The 20,871-nt window shown below is 36.9% G+C and overlaps 1 pseudogene; it reads right to left on the minus strand.

The window, feature by feature from the left end:
• Positions 1–22: 22 nt before the first annotated feature.
• LOC137241735 (T-complex protein 1 subunit eta pseudogene) lies at positions 23–20,407 on the minus strand (annotated as a pseudogene).
• Between the last annotated feature and the right edge of the window lie 464 nt (positions 20,408–20,871).

A 20,871-nucleotide genomic window follows, 5' to 3' on the forward strand; every position in this document is an offset into this window, starting at 1 on the left:
CTCTTCATCATATTCAATATCACTACATTCGCTTCCAACGAATTACCGCAACTTGTTCATGTTCATAAATTTCTACTTCGTCTTTGGCGCCTTCTTTAATATCTTCTTGGCTAAGTCCTGCGTTAATACAAAAATATATAAATAACTAGAGGACTTAAATAAACATATTTGCACGTACCTAAATGATTGGGTAGTTACGATACCGTACAAAATGTATTTAAATCCAAACGTTCTCCATCATCACCAAATTTCTTACAAAAACTCAAAACAATGCGTTTGTTTTTATTTGATAATAGTACTCGCACACATGTAATGAAGTTATCGACGACCGACTGATGGGGTTATCGGAGATTGCTCGATCGTACAAAAGGGAATAAATGTAATATGGGTAAATTAAGATGATATCTGTCTTATCTTTTTAATGTTTTGAACTTCTCAAGTGTACAATTGTGGTGTGTCGCAAACTCGGCAAAGTAGTGGAGGCACCACAAGCCGTTTTTAGAAATTCGGGTACAAGTCTAGAACAGCAGTTGATACGCCTCCAAAATGGTAGGGAGATGTCAAAAGACGTGCTTTCACCTCTATATCATTAATCCGGATATTAATTTACAAGAGGGATCAACCACGTCCAAAAATATGGTTAGAGATTTCAGACGCATCTTGACCTCAGAGTTAATAATCCGAAGACGGGAAAAATTATCTTCTACTCATTTTAAAGAAGTTTATATTAATATATATTGTTATTGTCGGAAAGAGGATGAATTGTTTAATGCCAACAAAATAAAAAATATAAAAAATAATATAGGGTCGCCCCTAGACAGTGATTTCGCTAACACTCCGAGTGCCTTTTAACAATGCTTTTTAATTTGAATTTTTTTTATTCAATATTTAGGCAATCATATACTTTGGAAAAGGGTAAGTATATCAGCAGTGGAAGCAAAATTTTTTCGCTCGCGTGTTTGGGTCCGTGCTATTTTGATGTTTCTAAACGTGCCCTATATCAGGTAAGAAATATGAAGAGAAAAACCTTTTATAATCTTGCCAGTCAAGAAAATCAAGATTATAAGCGCAGTGTAGAGACTACGCCAATATTTCAAAATTTGCTCGGATAGATGCTGATTTTAATGCAGTTGCGACAGATGTGTGGGACACCACTTCCGAAGGCTCTTTCTGCCGTGAGGGACCTTCTGAATGTGCAACAGATGCTGAGTGTACATGCAAACGATCTTTATCTAAACTGAAACTCGTGAACAGCGTACTTTTTAGTAGCGCAATTTAAATTTTTTTAAAATTTCATTACTTACATTGTCCATTCCTATTAATTTAGATGTTTTCAAACTGCAAGGCAGGATCGACTTCGAAGACACCATGAGAAGATGTTTAACGCTAGATAACATCACTGATCCTCTTCACCACTGTGCACGGGCCTTTCCAAATGCACAAAAATTTGGATGGAACACCTTTCGGCCGGTGAGGGTTGTATAGCAGTACCAAATCTCCCTCCAAAAAACCGTCCGAATTATAGTTCTTGTCGTACCTGCGTTTCATCCTGCTACTCATTACCCTGTGCCGTTCCCTCACACTCTGTTCTTTGGCCATTGAACTACTTCGCAGAGCTTGCGCTTGACGGATTGGCTTCACATAATCAGTATCGTTCCGACGTTTCCCAACAGTAAGGCGCCCTACCTTGAAACCACTCTTGCATTCCTTCTGGGAAATTCTTTCGTTCGTTTTAGTGCATCCATTAGGGTTTTTCAATGCCAGTGTTTCTCTCGCAGGTACCTTCTGTTTTGATTTATTTGGCCCATTCGATCCATCAACCTTTGCCTGATATACTTTCCTTGACTTTTGTGGTATCTGTTGAATCTCCTCCACCAGCACTCGCTTACTGCTGAACCCTTTCTCCAAACTGAAGTTAAGTGGCACATCCTGGTTCTCCTAGCGCATAATCCTTCTCCGCATATCGACCCTGATGTCATGGTCAACTAAGAAGTCCACTCCCAATATGATTTCATCAGCGATCTCCGCCACAACGAATTTGTGTAGAACCATGACCTTCCCAATTAAGACTTCACATATCACCTCTCCCTGGACTTGGTTATACTCGCCAGAAACCGTACGCAAACTTGCTCCAGGTAATAGCTTTACTCTCCTGTTGGCCAAATCAGATCGGAATAAGGAATGAGATAAGCCCGTATCTACAGTTAGTACACGCTTCTTGCCATCGACATTTCCTTTGACGGTAAGACGGCTCGAGTTTCTTCCAATTTGCGAGATAGATATCACAGGACATTCAATAGCTGGGGCAAGTTTTCGTTCTTTACATCTGACTCGCTCTTACTTATCTCCTCCACCTTACGTTTACGACCAGCCAAGTTGGAACTACCAGGACCAAGATCGCAATGACGTGCAATGTGGCCGGGCTTCCCGCATTTGAAGCATTCGGTAACTCTTTCACTCCGCTTTCGCGATGCTTTCAGTGTCTACCAACTCTGGCCTTTCTACTTCCACACGGCGTGCTTTGAAAACTGGCTTCCACAGAAGCGAAGCTGTTTTCTGAATCAGATCATGTGATACCGTTTCTGTGAATGTAGGTTTTGGGTTTGCGTATGACGCTCGCTTCGTTTCCACGTCCCGTATGCCATTTATAATACTCTGGATTTTTACGATCTCAGTGTACTCCACGGGTGCGTCCGCATTTGCCAAATGAGCCAACCTTCCAACATCCGAAGCAAACTCCTGCAAAGTTTCATTAGCTTATTTTTAACGGTTGTGCAATTCTACTTGTATATCTTTTTCCTGTATTCGCTTCCGTACCTTCGTTCTACAGGAGCCATCAATGCGTCATAACTGTTCCGTTCGTACTCTGGAATAGTATGTAAGTTTTGGCAGCTGGTACTTTCAATGCTACGAAGAGTGCAGCAACTTTATCTTCAGCACTCCAGTTGTTCACTGTTGCAGTCTTCTCAAATTGTAGCTTAAAGACCTGGAAAGGAACAGTACCATCAAAGGATGGTGTTTTACCTTTGGATTACTCGTTGAAACTGCTGGGCGATTTAGCTGCAACTAATATATACGTCCTTTCATTTCAAAGCATCCACCTCGGCCTCGATTTTTTTCCTCAAACTGTAAAATGCTTGTATCTTGCACCTCCAACTTTGAGCAAATACGTCCTTTTTGCTCTTCCAGTTGAGCAGAGATCTGCGATGATATCTGTGCTGAAATTTGCGCCGACATTTCGGATATTCATGCCTCTTGGGCTTCAATCTTCGCTGTTATACGGTTCTCCTGCGATTCCAGCTGAGATGACATTTGCGACGACATTTCGGATATACGTATCTCCTGTGATTCCATCTTAGATCTTATTTGCGACGACATTTCTGAAATGCGCGCCTTCTGTATTTCCAATTGTGTTGCCATATATGTCTTCTGTTCTTCCAGTTGAGATGACATTTGCGACGACATTGATGTTACTGTCGATGTTTGTGCAGATATTGCAGCCAATATCATGTTCAAGTCTGTGCTGGTAACTGTCTACGATGTTTCGTTTTTCTCTCAATTTTTGTTGCTGATTCTTCCACATCCGGATAAAAGACATGCTCGTTCACATTAATTCCTCCCAACTCCAGTACCTCTCGTAGTCGTGCTTGAAGTCCGATCTTATTGCCGGTTGTATTCAATCCACGGTTCTCCAACTCCTTTTTCAGTTGCTGGATCCTTAATTCACTCAACTTTGCCATGTCCAAGTTGTATTCGAAAACTCCAGAATTTATTCAACAATTCCTCTTCTGACACCAATTGTTACGGATTTAGTGCAATTCCTCTTAAATGCAACCTTCTACTAACGTTCGAATCACTTAACTGTTGAATAAATAACTCCACTATTCAATAGGGCAAAATGACCTTTACTAAAGTACTGCACAATAACACTTCTACTTCTCGACAGATAGCGTGCTTAAATCAAACTGATCAAACTGATTCGTTGCGCCTGAGCAGCTGCTGCTTTTATACTTTTTGGTTTCCTCGTTGACATACTTCTAGGCGTTTCTATTTCTGGAATTTGCTACCAGCTATAACATAACCACAGATGCACATTATAGCTTCTCATTGCGCGTGTATATGTGAATGATACTTCCATAAATAAGTGCTACTTTTGGGAGCATCTCAGATAAGATATATGCATGTGTTTGTGCGTCTCTCACCGCTGCGTGTACGTACATATGATTGATTCGTTTATGTAGATACAAGTGACTGCCTGGTTTATTGTTGTTGTGGCTTCATTTACTTAGCATCAGACTAGCGATGTGAGTATCACTTAGTGTCACTAATATTCGTCAGAATACTCTGTACGCAAAGCACCGCTGAGTATAAAAATAGGTAGGTACTTTGTGTGAGGGTCCAAATAATCACGTTTTTTGTGGCCTGCATGCAAAAACTATGACTACGAATCACGTATTTCAACAATATATGACATAAACGTAAGTATTTGATGAAATTTGATGAAATTTTAAGCTTCTAGCCGTTAAAAAGGGGCAAAAATGACAGTTTATATGGGGTATATATCTAATATATACCACCGAACTCTATGATTTTTTCAGACAACAACATATGCTATATACGTATGCATTTGGTGAAATTTAAAGCTTCTAGCTGTTAAAATGGGACCGAAATTGCGAAAAGTTTCTTATCTGAACAATCGGTTGTATGAGATATATACTATACATACCACCGATCTCTATGATTTTTCCAGACAACAATATATGCTATATACATGAGCATTCATTGAAATTTGAAGCTTCTAGCTCTTAAGATGGGGCTGAAATTGCGGATATATATACTATATATACCACCATATATATACTATATATACCACCATATATATACTATATATACCACCATATATATACTATATATACCACCGATCTCTATGATTTTTTTAGACAACAATATATGCTATATACGTAAGCATTCGTTGAAATTTGAAGCTTCTAGCTGTTAAAACGGGGCAGTAATTATGAAAAGTTTCTTATCTGAACAATCGGTTGTGGGGGATATATACTATATATACCACCGATCTCATCCATTTTTTCAAACAACAATATGTGCAATATACGAACAAATATGGTGTAGTTTGAAGCTTCAATCTGATAAATTGAGGAAGATATGACAAAAATTCTCCTTTTCTGAAAAATCGGTTGTACGGAGGATATATACTATAGAGGTCCGATCCGGCTGGTTCCGACAAATGTCTAATCGGACACCTAAATACACCCGCTCACCAAATTTTATCAAGATATCCCAAAAATTGAGGGACTTGTTTGCATACAAGCAGACAGACTTACAGACGGACATACATTACTATGAGTACCTACGTTTATTATTGCAGAACCACGATAAAAACAAAATTGCATAAAGTACACTCTAGCCTTCTTACTAGTTTCGACTTTATCCCGGACAGGACGGACGATAACCGCTCCCTATGCAACCTTGACCCCAGTCATTCCCCCGAGGGAGGAGTGGGGAAGAGGAATTATCTGGGGCATGGGACCGGTTAACTTGTGCACGGATGGGTCGAAGTTGGCCGGAAAGGTTGGGGGGAGGGGGGGTCTTCTGTCAAGAGCTAAATGTAAGCCGCAAGTTTAAGTTGGCTGATCACTGCAGTGTATTCCAAGCGGAAGTTGCTGCGATTAAGGATGCGGTGGATGAAATGATATCCAGTGCTACTACGGTTAGGGAACTTAACATCTACTCTGATAGCCAAGCAGCTATAAAGGCCTTGAGTTCAACTACAGTGCGATCGAGGGTGGTGTGGGCGAGCCTGACCTCACTTGCAATTGTATTTTACAATTAAGATTATCTGGGTCACGGGCCATAGTGATATTCCGGGCATATTGTACAAGTACAAGTGTGTTGACTTCTTTCTGACAGGCACTCGCTGAAGTGAGTATAATGGGCAAATCTGTGTTGCCATTGTTGTTTCGGTTGAAAACGGTCAATTAGGGTTCTGTGCAGAGACGTAAAAGATTGAAACAGGGTTTATGTAGTCACAAAAGTGTTGCTCCTGTTCCACAGCATTTTAATTTTATATCATGGCGAAAAGTGTTCAGTCAGAGTTATTGATTTTCATTAAATGTTTAATTTATTACGGAGGGTTACTCCTTTAAGTGTAAAAAGCAGAGAAAGCGTAGAGCTTTTCAAATTATTGTGAAAAAATGTTTATTCGAATTTCTTTACCCAAGTTCATTATACCTATTTGTGTAACACAAGAATATGGAGGTCAATTCCTTAACTATGAAAAACTGAAAAATGTACACAATTTTGAAACTAAAAACAAAATTTTCATTTGTCAGAAAAAATAAAGAAAAAACGGTCTAATGTCAAAAACCCTATCGAAATACAAACTGGCTTGTTTGTTTTTAATGAACTACGTTGTATTTTTCTTGTATTTCGTTAGTTTTTTTATACTCAGTTGAGCAGAGCTCACAGAGTATATTAACTTTGATTGGATAACGGTTGGTTGTACAGGTATAAAGGAATCGAGATAGATATAGACTTCCATATATCAAAATCATCAGTATCGAAAAAAAATTCGATTGAGCCATGTCCGTCCGTCCGTCCGTCCGTCTGTCCGTTAACACGATAACTTGAGTAAATTTTGAGGTATCTTGATGAAATTTGGTATGTAGGTTCCTGGGCACTCATCTCAGATCGCTATTTAAAATGAACGATATCGGACAATAACCACGCCCACTTTTTCGATATCGAAAATTTCGAAAAATCGAAAAAGTGCGATAATTCATTACCAAATACGGATAAAGCGATGAAACTTGGTATGTGAGTTGAACTTGTGACGCAGAATAGAAAACTTGTAAAATTTTGGACAATGGGCGTGGCACCGCCCACTTTTAAAAGAAGGTAATTTAGAAGTTTTGCAAGCTGTAATTTGGCAGTCGTTGAAGATATCATGATGAAATTTGGCAGGAACGTTACACTTATTACTATATGCCTGCTTAATAAAAATTAGCAAAATCGGAGAACGACCACGCCCACCTTTTAAAATTTTTTTTTTTTTTAATTCAAATATTAAAAGAAAAGTTAATATCTTTACAGTATATAAGTAAATTAAGTCAACATACAACTCCAGTAATGATATGGTGCAACAAAATACAAAAATAAAAGAAAATTTCAAAATGGGCGTGGCTCCGCCCTTTTTCATTCAATTTGTCTAGGATACTTTTAATGCCATAAGTCGAACAAAAATTTACCAATCCTTGTGAAATTTGGTAGATACTTAGCTTCTAGGACGATAACTGTTTTCTGTGAAAAAGGGCGAAATCGGTTGAAGCCACGCCCAGTTTTTATACACAGTCGACCGTCTGTCCTTTCGCTCGGCCGTTAACACGATAACTTCAGTAAAAATCGATATATCTTTACTAAACTCAGTTGACGTACTTATCTGAACTCACTTTGTATTGGTGTAAAAAATGGCCGAAATCCGACTATGACCACGCCCACTTTTTCGATATCGAAAATTACGAAAAATGAAAAAAATGCCATAATTATATACCAAATACGAAAAAAGGGATGAAACATGGTAAATGTATTGGTCTATTGGCGCAAAATATAACTTTAGAAAAAAACTTGGTAAAATGGGTGTGACACCTACCATATTAAGTGAAAGAAAATGAAAAAGTTTTGCAGGGCGAAATCAAAAGCCCTTGGAATTTTGGAAGGAATACTGTTCGTGGTATTACATATATAAATAAATTAGCGGTACCCGACAGATTATGTTCTGGATCACCCTGGTCCACATTTTGGTCGATATCTCGAAAACGCCTTCACATATACAACTAAGGGCCACTCCATTTTAAAATCCTCATTAATACCTTTAATTTGATACCCATATCGTACAAACACATTCTAGAGTCACCCCTGGTCCACGTTTATGGCGATATCTCGAAAAGGCGTCCACATATAGAACAAAGGCCCACTCCTTTTTAAAATACTCATTAACACCTTTCATTTGATACCCATATCGTACAAACAAATTCTAGAGTCGCCCCTGCTCCACCTTTATGGCGATGTTTCGAAAAGGCGTCCACCTTAAGAACTAAGGCCCACGCCCTTTTAAAATATTCATTAACACCTTTCATTTGATACCCATATCGTACAAACAAATTCTAGAGTCACCCCTGTTCCACGTTTATGGCGATATCTCGAAAAGGCATTCACCTATAGAACTAAGGCCCACGCCCTTTTAAAATACTCATTAACACCTTTCATTTGATACCCATATAGTACAAACAAATTCTAGAGTCACCCCTGGTCCACGTTTTTGGCGATATCTCGAAAAGGCGTCCACATATAAAACTAAGGCCCACTCCTTTTTAAAATACTCATTAACACCTTTCATTTGATACCCATATCGTACAAAAACAAATTCTAGAGTCACCCCTGGTCCACCTTTATGGCGATATTTCGAAAAGGCGTCCACCTATAGAAATAAGGCGCACGCCCTTTTAAAATACTCATTAACACCTTTCATTTGATACCCATATCGTACAAACAAATTCTAGAGTCACCCCTGGTCCACCTTTATGGCGATATCTCGAAAAGGCGTCCACCTATAGAACTAAGGCCCACGCCCTTTTAAAATACTCATTAACACCTTTCATTTGATACCCATATTATACAAACGCATTCTAGAGTCACCCCTGGTCCACTTTTATAACGATATTCCGAAATGGCATCCACCTATAGAACTAAGGCCCACTCCCTTTTAAAACACTTATTAACACCTTTCGTTTGATACCCATATTGTACAAACGCATTCTAGAGTGACCCCTGGTCCACTTTTATAACGATATTCCGAAAAGGCGTCCACCTATAGAACTAAGGCCCACTCCCTTTCAAAATACTCATTAACACCTTTCATTTGATACCCATATAGTACAAACAAATTCTAGAGTCACCCCTGGTCCACCTTTATGGCGATATCTCGAAAAGGCGTCCACATATAGAACTAAGCCCCACGCCCTCTTAAAATACTCATTAGCACCTTTCATTTGGTACTCATATCGTACAAACAAATTCTAGAGTCACCCCTGATCCATCTTTACGGCGATATCTCGAAACAGCGTCCATCTATAGAACGTAGGCCCACGCCCTTTTAAAATACTCATTAATACCTTTCATTTGACACCCATATCGTACAAAATAAATTCTAGAGTCACCCCTGGTCCACCTTTATGGCGATATCTCGAAACGGCGTCCATCTATAGAACTTAGGCCCACGCCCTTTTAAAATAATCATTAATACCTTTCATTTGATACCCATATCGTACAAAATAAATTCTAGAGTCACCCCTGGTCCACTTTTATGGCGATATCTCGAAAAGGCGTCCACCTATAGAACTTAGGCCCACTCCCTTTTAAAATTATCATTAACACATTTCATTTGATACCCATATCGTACAAACAAATTCTAGAGTCAGGCCTGGTCCACCTTTATGGCGATATCCCTAAATGGCGTCCATCTATAGAACTATGGTCCACTTCCTCTTAAAATACTCTTTAATACCTTCCATTTGATACACATGTCATACAAACACATTCCAGGGTTACCCTAGGTTCTTTTTACAATATGGTGATTTTCCCTTACTTTGTCTCCACAGCTCTCAACTGAGTATGTAATGTTCGGTTACACCCGAACTTAGCCTTCCTTACTTGTTTTAATATAGTTCACACACTTACACCAATACTGAAACCTTAATGGCTCTCTAGACAAAAAATATAAGAGAAAATACAAGAAAGATACATAGAAGTAGTGTCATATCGGAGTTTGATTTGTTTGCCCTTACAGCACCACTTTATTTGCAGGAGACTTTCACAGCTACAAAAATTAAGGCGAATTTACACAGATGCTTTGGTTGTGTTGTATCAGAGAATTTAAACAAAATGACAGAGAATTTAAACACAATGAGAAGGAGTTTTTTTGGCATCCACTGCTTACGATCCATTTGCATGTGACACGTCTTGCACTTCACCACTATTCCCAAAATTCATGTTAACTTAACAGAGTGCAAGACGTAACAGAAAATTCTCTTAACGATTTTCTCTGTTCGTCTGTTACCAAAAAATTCTCTGATCAGAGCAAATGTATTTGAAATTTTAATTCTCTGATTTTTTGTAAATAAATTATGATGATTCATTGTAAATAGACTTGCCCCATTAAGTAAGGTCTTAGGTGGCAATTATTCAATATGATATTTGGTGCAGGTGTAAAGCACTTGTATCAATTTATTTTTTCTTTTTCCAACTTGTAGTTCAAATGCCGCTCGTTGTTTTATTATTTATATATTGATTCGTCCCATCCATTTTACATGAATCAGGAAGGTGCCCATTTTTCCCAAAACAGCCGATCTTACCAGGCCATCAGAAAAAGAGAACAACATATTTCCTCGAATAATATTACCACAAATTCCCCATCTTCAACTAACTTTCGAATATCGAATTTCCATATTGTCATCTTCCTCACCTATAGACAATTCATTTTACCGTCTTACTCATTTGCATACAATCTGATACAATTTTATTCATATCGAATTTCCTTATTTCCATATTGTCTTGTCATTTTCCTCATCTGCATACAATTTTATTTTTCCTTCCTCCTCCCTAACGCCCCAACCATCTTATTTTTGAAATCATATGATTTATGGTTAAGCGCCTTATGCTGCGCGCACAACTTTTATAAATTCTGAGTTCGACTACCGCGTCGACTCCATGATATCTATTTATTTTTGTATTTTTTCTGCTTTGGTGGTTGAAAATCAATAAAAAATCAATAACAAGTTTCTTTTTATAAGCTACAGAGGAAGGCAGAAAATTTGAAAAAGAGCCCGATTCACCAGGCCATCATAAAAATGTGTAGGGTTACTGGATAATATAAATTGTATTTGGCATCTCTAATGAATGCTGCTAAGTAAAAAGTACTATACGAACCATAGAGGATAATAGGGCTATCTCCTTTGTACAACATATAAATATGTTTCCAAGTTAGAAATTACCGTTATTTATATATATGTCCCACGCATTCACTCACCACTCACCACTCACTAGATTGAACCTCATGCTTATAACTGCCTGTTAGGCTATCAAAAGTCACAAGCTTTTGTGGCGAAGCTGTGTGGGCAAGTGAATTGTTATAGGATTTCGTGGGTTCGAAGCCCGCTCCAGTTAAAATCCTTCTCTATTTTTTTTTTTAACTGAAATTATAAAAATGCTGATATTGCGCCAAAATAGCAAAATTTTGCCGATAAGCGCGTTTTCTTACAATGCGATATCAAAGCAAAATTTTTTGCAAGAATATATAAAAATGTGCTAAAACCATTTGACAAAATTATAAGCTAACCAAATTCAAACAATTGTTGAATTACTTTCAATTGTTAGAAATTGTTCTCAAAGCTAAAAACGCATTTCAAGACCATTGAAAGCTGGCATGGTAATAGGCGACCATACAAAATAGCAAATGTCGCTAAAATATGCAAGCATTTTTCCTAACTTCCATACCCGCCTTCGCCTCATCCACAAGCACAAAAGTCAAACCAGAGAGAAAATCTTAAATTTTGATTTGATTCTTATTACCAACACATTCAAACATTTCGTCCGGCCTGGTACATATAGGCCAAAACTAACACAACCTTAGGGCACTCATAAAAATTGGCGCGTGTGTGAAATGTATGAAAATAGTTTTTTGGCTTTCGTACGCACATATGCCATTCCTTTTACGTATGAGGCTATACCATACAAAACTTCATATTTCCATTTCTGTTCTGATATTTCGAAGTTGGAGAAAAAAATCTTCTTTTTCCTCGCCGCCTTCACCTGACCTTCAAACAAAATAGCAAAAGCGAAATATTTTTGAGGTCATTCGCACTTGCTCTGGCACTTGCAAGCGGAATGTATAGAGTTGGGTCGTTTCGTTCTGAACTTGTTCAATTGACCGGCTCTCAACTGAACAAGTTAACTAGATCTTCGATTTTGGTTCTATTTGTTCTTTTAGTTCGTTTTATCTAATGTTGTTCTTTCTCTCTTCTCGTTCGCGAACATTGTAAATTCATGGATTCATTCATGGATTTTTTTCTGTAATTTGAAATAATATTTCAAGTATACAGTTGTATAGCCCTTTTAATTCTACCCTAACAAAGTGCAAATGTTAAGTTCATAGAAAATTCCGCCGATTTTTGGCAATTTTTTCCGTTTTTGACTATTTTGCGTTTCAAATTTTTGATTACCTTATTCTGACCTGATCAACTGACCATGTATAATTACAAATACATTGCTAGAGTTGCGCTTTTCTGTTCATTCCAGAGATTCGGTTCTTTCGTTCTTTTTGTTCATCTTTTCCTTTTTTTGCAAGCAAATTTGTTCACTGCCGCTCAGACCAACGAAAAAAGTCAACAAGTATAGAAGGGGGTGTGTATGCAGCAATGCTTTGTGTAGGTATATTTAAATGTGTTATGAATAAATAATTTAATATATATACATATGTATAATTAACTTCAAAAAAAGTTACAAATTTCGGAAAACCGAGGAAGTTGAAAGAGGACAGGCACAAATTGTAAATATGAACTTTTCAAGTTTAATAAATATAATAATTAGTTTCTTACAAAAGATGTTTTTCATAAATATATACACACATATCGCATAAGTGGCATCATCGACATTCGTGCTCACTGTGAATTTCTACGTATGTATGTATGAATTTACATTGTTCGTGAACGAGAAGAGAGAAAGAATAACATTAGATAAAACGAACTAAAAGAACAAATAGAACCAAAATCGAAGATCTAGTTCACTTGTTCAGTTGAGAGACCCGGTCAATTGAACAAGTTCAGAACGAAACGACCCAACTCTATACATTGCGCTTGCAAGTGCCAGAGCAAGTGCGAATGACCTCAAAAATATTTCGCTTTTGCTATTTTGTTTGAAGGTCAGGTGAAGGCGGCGAGGAAAAAGAAGATTTTTTTCTCCAACTTCGAAATATCAGAACAGAAATGGAAATATGAAGTTTTGTATGGTATAGCCTCATACGTAAAAGGAATGGCATATGTGCGTACGAAAGCCAAAAAACTATTTTCATACATTTCACACACGCGCCAATTTTTATGAGTGCCCTAAGGTTGTGTTAGTTTTGGCCTATATGTACGAGGCCAGACGAAATGTTTGAATGTGTTGGTAATAGGAATCAAATCAAAATTTAAGATTTTGCCTCTGGTTTGACTTTTGTGCTTGTGGATGAGGCGAAGGCGGGTATGGAAGTTAGGAAAAATGCTTGCATAATTTAGCAAAATTTGCTATTTTGTATGGTCGCCTATTACCATGCCAGCTTTCAATGGTCTTGAAATGCCCTTTTTAGCTTTGAGAACAATTTCTAACAATTGAAAGTAATTCAACAATTGTTTGAATTTGGTTAGCTTTTAATTTTGTCAAATGGTTTTAGCACATTTTTATATATTCTTGCAAAAAATTTTGCTTTGATATCGCATTGTAAGAAAATGCGCTTATCGGCAAAATTTTTCTATTTTGGCGCAATATCAGCATTTTTATAATTTCAGTTAAAAAAAAAAAATAGAGAAGGATTTTAACTGGAGCGGGCTTCGAACCCACGAAATCTTACAACAATTAACTTGCCCACACAGCTGCGCCACAAAAGCTTGTGACTTTTGATAGCCTAACAGGCAGTTATAAGCATGAGGTTCAATCTAGTGAGTGGTGAGTGGTGAGTGAATGCGTGGGACATATATATAACTAACGGTAATTTCTAACTTGGAAACATATTTATATGTTGTACAAAGGAGATAGCCCTTTTATCCTCTATGGTTCGTATAGTACTTTTTACTTAGTAGCATTCATTAGAGATGCCAAATACAATTTATATTATCCAGTAACCCTACACATTTTTATGATGGCCTGGTGAATCGGGCTCTTTTTCAAATTTTCTGCCTTCCTCTGTAGCTTATAAAAAGAAACTTTTTATTGATTTTTTATTGATTTTCAACCACCAAAGCAGAAAAAATACAAAAAGAAATAGATATCATGGAGTCGACGCGGTAGTCGAACTCAGAATTTATAAAAGTTGTGCGCGCAGCATAAGGCGCTTAACCATAAACCGTAAAATCGGCTGTTTTGGGAAAAATGGGCACCTTCCTGATTCATGTAAAATGGATGGGACCAATCAATATATAAATAATAAAACAACGAGCGGCATTTGAACTACAAGTTGGAAAAAGAAAAAATGAGTTGATACAACTGCTTTACACCTGCACCAAATATCCTATTGAATAATTGCCTCCTAAGACCTTACTTAATGGGGCAAGTCTATTTACAGTGAATCATTATAATTTATTTACAAAAAATCAGAGAATTAAAATTTCTAATATATTTGCTCTGATCAGAGAATTTTTTGGTAACAGACGAACCGAGAAAATCGGTTCTGTTAAGTTAACATGAATTTGGGGAATAGTGGTGAAGTGCAAGACGTGTCACTTGCAAATGGATCGTAAGCAGTGGATGCCAAAAAAACTCCTTCTCATTATGTTTAAATTCTCTGGTTGCATTCATTAATTCATCTGTCGGGCGAAGTATCGAAAAATTTACATAAATGCTTTGGTTGCGTGCCTACGCTTTGATAACGCCATACGAAAAATAATGAAACGCCGTACGTTATCTTTGCTTTGAAGCGACCAAAGCGTTTATATAATTTTGCCCTTATGCATTTGTGTAAACAGCCTTAGAAGTGAAATTTTTCCATGTTACACGTGTGGTGCTTTATATTTTTACTCTAATTTAAATAAATGTTGCTTTCCATATGTTTCGCATTGTTGCAGGCTACAAATCTTCGAGTATTCTTATTTCCGCGGAACTATTTCATCTGTAAATACTACAAAGTTTTATTGAACTGTCAAATACAACTCAGCTTGAAGTTCTCTTACGTACCAAAAATGCAACTCTAGACCTGACATTTGCATCAGGTGAGCGAGGCTGTTTGTAGTTTTGACGTTTATCGCTTAGTTGACACACTTGTATAGGTACAATATGATTCCGGGTAACTGTCAAGCGGATCTCTTAGCCCGAATCGGTACAACTGAACGGAATATAGATGGCTGTAGGGATTTCGGTATTCCGATAGCCACCTGTGGATTGCTCCTCCATAGCTGAGCCTCGAGTCAGCTCAGCAAACGTTGGGCGGACACTACGTCTTGCAGGGTAGCAAGATATTTCTGGCCGAAAGTGGACGGCAGGAAGTCTGCTGAAATAATTGGGTTCACTAAGGCTCACCTATCAATGGTCATTGGAGTTTTGACAGGGCACTATCCCATGGGTATCCATGCGGTACGTCTCAATATATTGGAAATTCCATACTGCTGCAGCTGTATGGAGGATGATGAGATGGAATCACCAAATCACGTTATGCTTGATTGCCCAGCTTTCGCCAGAACTATGCGAAAGTGTTTCGGTCGCGACTCACTTGGATCTCCCGAGGAGCTATCAAAGGATTATTCCACTGAATTTATATATCGCGTTCTAAACTAAAAAATGTAAAAACTTAAAAAAATTTTACATCGGTATTTAAGCGTAAATCGATCCATGAAAGCATCGTGAAATAACTTATGAGTCAACGGTATCGTTTAGCCTGGTTTTGTTAAGATTTTTGTTATTTTTGTGGTATAAATCAACATTCAACACAAAGCTACTCTGATTGTAAGTTGCAACATTTTTTGGTCTAGGTTGCGATATGTAAAATTACACGTTTTTGTACACAGTTCTAAAATGTAAAGAGAACAAATTTGTATTTTTCTATTAATTAAATTATTAAAAATATATTGTTATATTAATGACATAGAGAAGCGCCAACACGAATGCAAGTGGTTTCAAACCACTGGTAGGCAATTCACCACTTTATCTGCCAGAGCAAATATTAAATTGTTCATTTTATGTAAAAAAACGTTTTACCACAACTTTTTCAGGTTTAGTTCTGCAAGTTGCATTTGAAGATCTGAAAGCTCGGGAATTTCAATTGAAGTGCAAAAAATTACAATTGAAGTTCAGAAAATTACAATTGAATTTCAATTATAATTTTCAGAATTACAAAAAGAAATTCTGAATTTCAATTTTAATTTTCGGAACTACAAATAGAAATTATGAGCAAATATTTTAATTTTTGAACTTCAATTGTAACTTTCGAACCTCAATTATAGCTTTCTGAACTAAAATAAACAAGAACATTACATACTCAGTTGAGAGCTATGGAGACAAAATAAGGGAAAATCACCATCACCAGGAAAATGAACCTAGGGTAACCCTGGAATGTGTTTGTATGACATGTGTATCAAACGGAAGGTATTAAAGAGTATTTTAAGAGGGAGTCGGCCATAGTTATATAGGTGGACGCCATTTAGGGATATAGCCATAAAGGTGGACCAGGGCTGACTCTAGAATGTGTTTGTACGATACGGGTATCAAATTAAAGGTATTAATGAGGATTTTAAAAGGGAGTGGTGGTAGTTGTATATGTGAAGGCGTTTTCGATATATCGACCAAAATGTGGACCCGTGGTGGCCCAGAACATTATCTGTCGGGTACCGCAAATTTATTTATATATGTAATACCACGACCAGTATTCCTACCAAGATTCCAAGGGCTTTTGATTTCGCCCTGCAGAACTTTTTCATTTTCTTCTACTTAAGGTGTCACACCCATTTTACAAAGTTTTTCTCTAAAGTTATATTTTACGTCAATAAACCAATCCAGTTAACATTTTTCATCCCTTTTTTCGTATTTGGTATAGAATTATAGCATTTTTTCATTTTTCGTAATTTTCGATATCGAAAAAGTGGGCGTGGTCATAGTCGGATTTCGGATTTTGTATACCAATACAAAGTCAGTTGAGATAAGTACGTGAACTGAGTTTAGTAAAGATATATCGATTTTTGCTCAAGTTATCGTGTTAACGGACGAGCGGAAGGACAGACGGTCGACTGTGTATAAAAACTGGGCGTGGCTTCAACCAACAAAGTTAATGGAAACTTAAATTAATTAATTAATGCTATAGAAAACAATAGATATGGTGAAAGCAAAGAACTAACAGAATTATTGGTTGCAGTAAACCATCAAATCGCGAGTAGGCAATTCACAATTTGAGTAAGTTGACTTGTAATTCGCCAATTTTAATACTATACCTTTTTTTTTAGTTCAGAAAGCTGCAATTGAGGTTCCAATGTTACAATTGAAGTTAAAAAATTTCAAGTTCAGAAAATTTAAATTCAAGCTCAGAATTTCTATTTGTAGTTCAGAAAATTAAAATTGAAGTTCAGAATTTCTGTTGTGTTTCAGAAAATTATAATTGAACTAAAATTGTAATTTTCTGAACATCAGTTGTAATTTGCTGAACTGCAGTTGAAATTCCTGAACTTCAGTTATAATTTACTGAACTTCTATTGAAAATTGTGAACTTCAATTGTAATTTTTTGAACTTCAATAGAAATTCCCGGGCTTTCAGAACTTTAATTGCAACTTTCGAAATTTTTTTACATAAAATGAACAATTTAACATTTTTTCTGACAGTTAAAGTGGTGAATTGCCTAACAAAGTTTTGAAACCACTTGCATTCGTGTTGGCGCTTCTCTATATCATTAATATAACAATATCTTTTTAATAGTTTCATTAGTAGACAAATATACATTTTTTTCCTTTACATTTTAGAACTGTGTACAAAAATATGTAATTTTACATATCGCAACCTAAACCAAAAAGTATTGCAACTCATAATCAGAGAAGCTTTGTGTTGAATGTTGATTTATACCACAAAAATAACAAAATTCTTAACAAAACCAGGCTAAATGATAACGTTAACTACCAAAAAAAACATAAGTTATTTTACGATGCTTTCATGGATCGATTAACACTTAAATACCGATTTAAATTTTTTTTAAGTTTTGACATTTTTTAGTTTAGAATGCCATATATACATCCAGTGGAATAATTTTACATTGAGGGTACTTTATGCTATTTTCTTTTTTTCGTAATTTTGCAATAATAAACGTATGTACTCATAGTAATATTTTGTTTTAAATTATGTGATTACAATATTTAGAGGGGCCATTTAGTTGATGGTATTGGTACTGTCAGTTAAATTCATAAGCAACTATTTATATTCAAAATATTTTTTTGTTATACATCTAATTTATAAAGTTTGGTTAAAACTTATTGACAAATTCGTTACAATTTAATTGCTTTAAAAATCTTTGCAAACTCTATGCGATTGTTGAATATTTTTTTTTTTTAATTAGAGCATGAAAAGCTTAGAATAGGAACGTAGGTAAAAGCTTAGGATTATTAGATTCTTAGATACTTTTTAACCAAGATTATTTCAGTGTGTGTTGTCCGTTTGTTGTAAAAATTCGTTGCATATTAATTTTCAGATCAAGAAAACTCAAAGGTGTCGTGGAATCGTCTTTTTGGTCAATCGCGCGCCGCAATATCCATTGATGGGAATTAAAATTCATTATAAAGTAGCGAAGGCACGGTCCTGCGCAAACATATCGCCAACCTGTGTTGGCAAAAGATATGCTGAACAGTAGCGGAAGAAACATTTTTAAAATTTAATAAAATCAAAATTATAGTTCTGCTAAAAAGGGGTAAAGTATTGTATGTTAAAGTATAGCAAAGTCTCAGCGGCCTTGTCCTGGTGAAAATTGAGTTTGAATAGGTTTCATTCTTCATTCTCAGAAACATGTACGAAGGTACCTCGTAACATATTAAAAATCCTCAACGCTTTTTGCAATAACTTCAAAAAAACTCACATTCAAACCGGTGTCCTATCCCTGCTTCTGTTTAACTTCTACATATCAATAGCTATCTTCACCACCAGGAGTCACTATTGTTTCCTACACCATATGGTCGCCAAGCCTAAATATTACATATTGGAAGAAGCTACAGGCAAAATACTGCCCTCAGAACCGCCACAGGTTGTCTCCTTATGTCCCCAGAACACCATCTACATAATGAGGCGAGAATACTCCCAATAAGTGAAAGAAATGAAATGCTAACCGCACAGTTTCTGTTGAATACTCAGGAACCTGCGCATCCCAACAGACATCTGATTGATGAGCCAACACCGCCTAGGGGCTTAAGGAGTCATCTACGTAAACATTTTGAGGAAAAACGGCACCTGAGAACTCTGCCGTATGAAGCAAAAAAACACAAGCAGGTCCTTGGTGAACTCCACAAACAGGCGTCGGACCTTTATGCCGGGAATTGCCCGGTGAATCCAATACTCAAAGAACAATACCCTAAACTTGCAGAACAGGAACGCACGCTCCCTAGGGAAACGCGAGTCACTCTAGCCAAACTTCGATCTGGATAATGTAACAGGTTAAACCCTTACCTATCCAGAATCAACCTCGACATACAAAATGTCCCCTGCTTGCAATGTGTCCCCACATGACACCAACCATCTCTTCAATTTTAATGTGGAACCAACTCCTCTAACACCCCTCTCTTTATGGTCCAACCCTGTTGAAACAGCTAGTTTCCTCGGACTCCAGTTAGAGGACATTGATGACAATTTGTGATTGGTCAGACCTATTAGATGGGGCGAAGTACTGCTACAACAACATCAGAAGGCACTCGAAGACGATGCCTCAAAACTAACAACCAAAAGCAATAATTATCATTTTACTGACACAAATTTTATAGTTTTTTCTTCCGTAGTTGGACACAATCTTTTCATAATATTACTTAACAATTTAAGATTAGACATTTTTTTCAAGTTGTATTTTGACTTACCAGCAACAACACAATCATGTTTAATTGTACGCCGCACAATCATTATAGCATCATGTAACGAAGCTCAGTTTCTTCCAAAAATTTTTCGGCACTGCCACGTAAAATCAATGTGCATGTTCTAGCATTAACGCAACCTTTAAATAATTATAAACTATAAAAATAAAATTAATGTCAAACCCACTATCAAACATTGGAAAATGTTGAAACGTTCACCGCCAATTTGACGTTCTTCAAAGTAATCACATTGACCCAAAACACTTGAATTAATATCATTAGCTGTAGTCATAACAGCACCACCACCAGCTTTCATTGTACGTTTCCAATCTTCTTCGGGTACATGAACAGCACAGAACATATCACGATCTGCAAAATACTGTGTACCAACATCACCAATTGGTAGTTTAGATAATACAACATTGGCGCCTTACTTAGCTAGTTTATTGTTCAGAATACGCCATTCAGCATCAACAATTTTCTGATAATATTGAACATTATCAAGACGTACTTCAGCACTATCACGCTCAGCCTTGAACTCCAATTCTATATTTAATAATGCCATTTTATATTTTTTGTATGACGTTGTGTCCACCAAAGAAAAGTACAGCGTCCACAACCATTTTAGAAAAGAAATCTTTTTGTTGATGAATAAGTTTGGAGGTCATTGCTGTGGCAGCGCATTTTTCCAATAAAGCACGTTGTTGTTCTTTTGATTGGCGCTTCGACATGTACAGCCATGTCATTTTTGGTCATAGTTTCATAATGGTTGCACCATCATTTGAAATTGTGGCCCTACCACTGGAACCAACAATATGCTTGTCCAACTACGTGGACCCAATGTAGTGCGTACAGCGTCCACAATTGATTGCGAGGCAATGATGTTGGATATGAGTTGTGGTTTACCTTGAGAGCTATCGGTACCCAAACATTTTTTACACAAAAACTCATGAACAAGTTCAGGACGTTCATATTTATCGCTGTCCGGTGTGGCCCAAATGTTGGAAATATTCAGTTGGCACTGTTGAG

Source organism: Eurosta solidaginis, chromosome 2 (assembly GCF_040869045.1).
Source record: "Eurosta solidaginis isolate ZX-2024a chromosome 2, ASM4086904v1, whole genome shotgun sequence".
Lineage (NCBI taxonomy): Eukaryota > Metazoa > Arthropoda > Insecta > Diptera > Tephritidae > Eurosta > Eurosta solidaginis.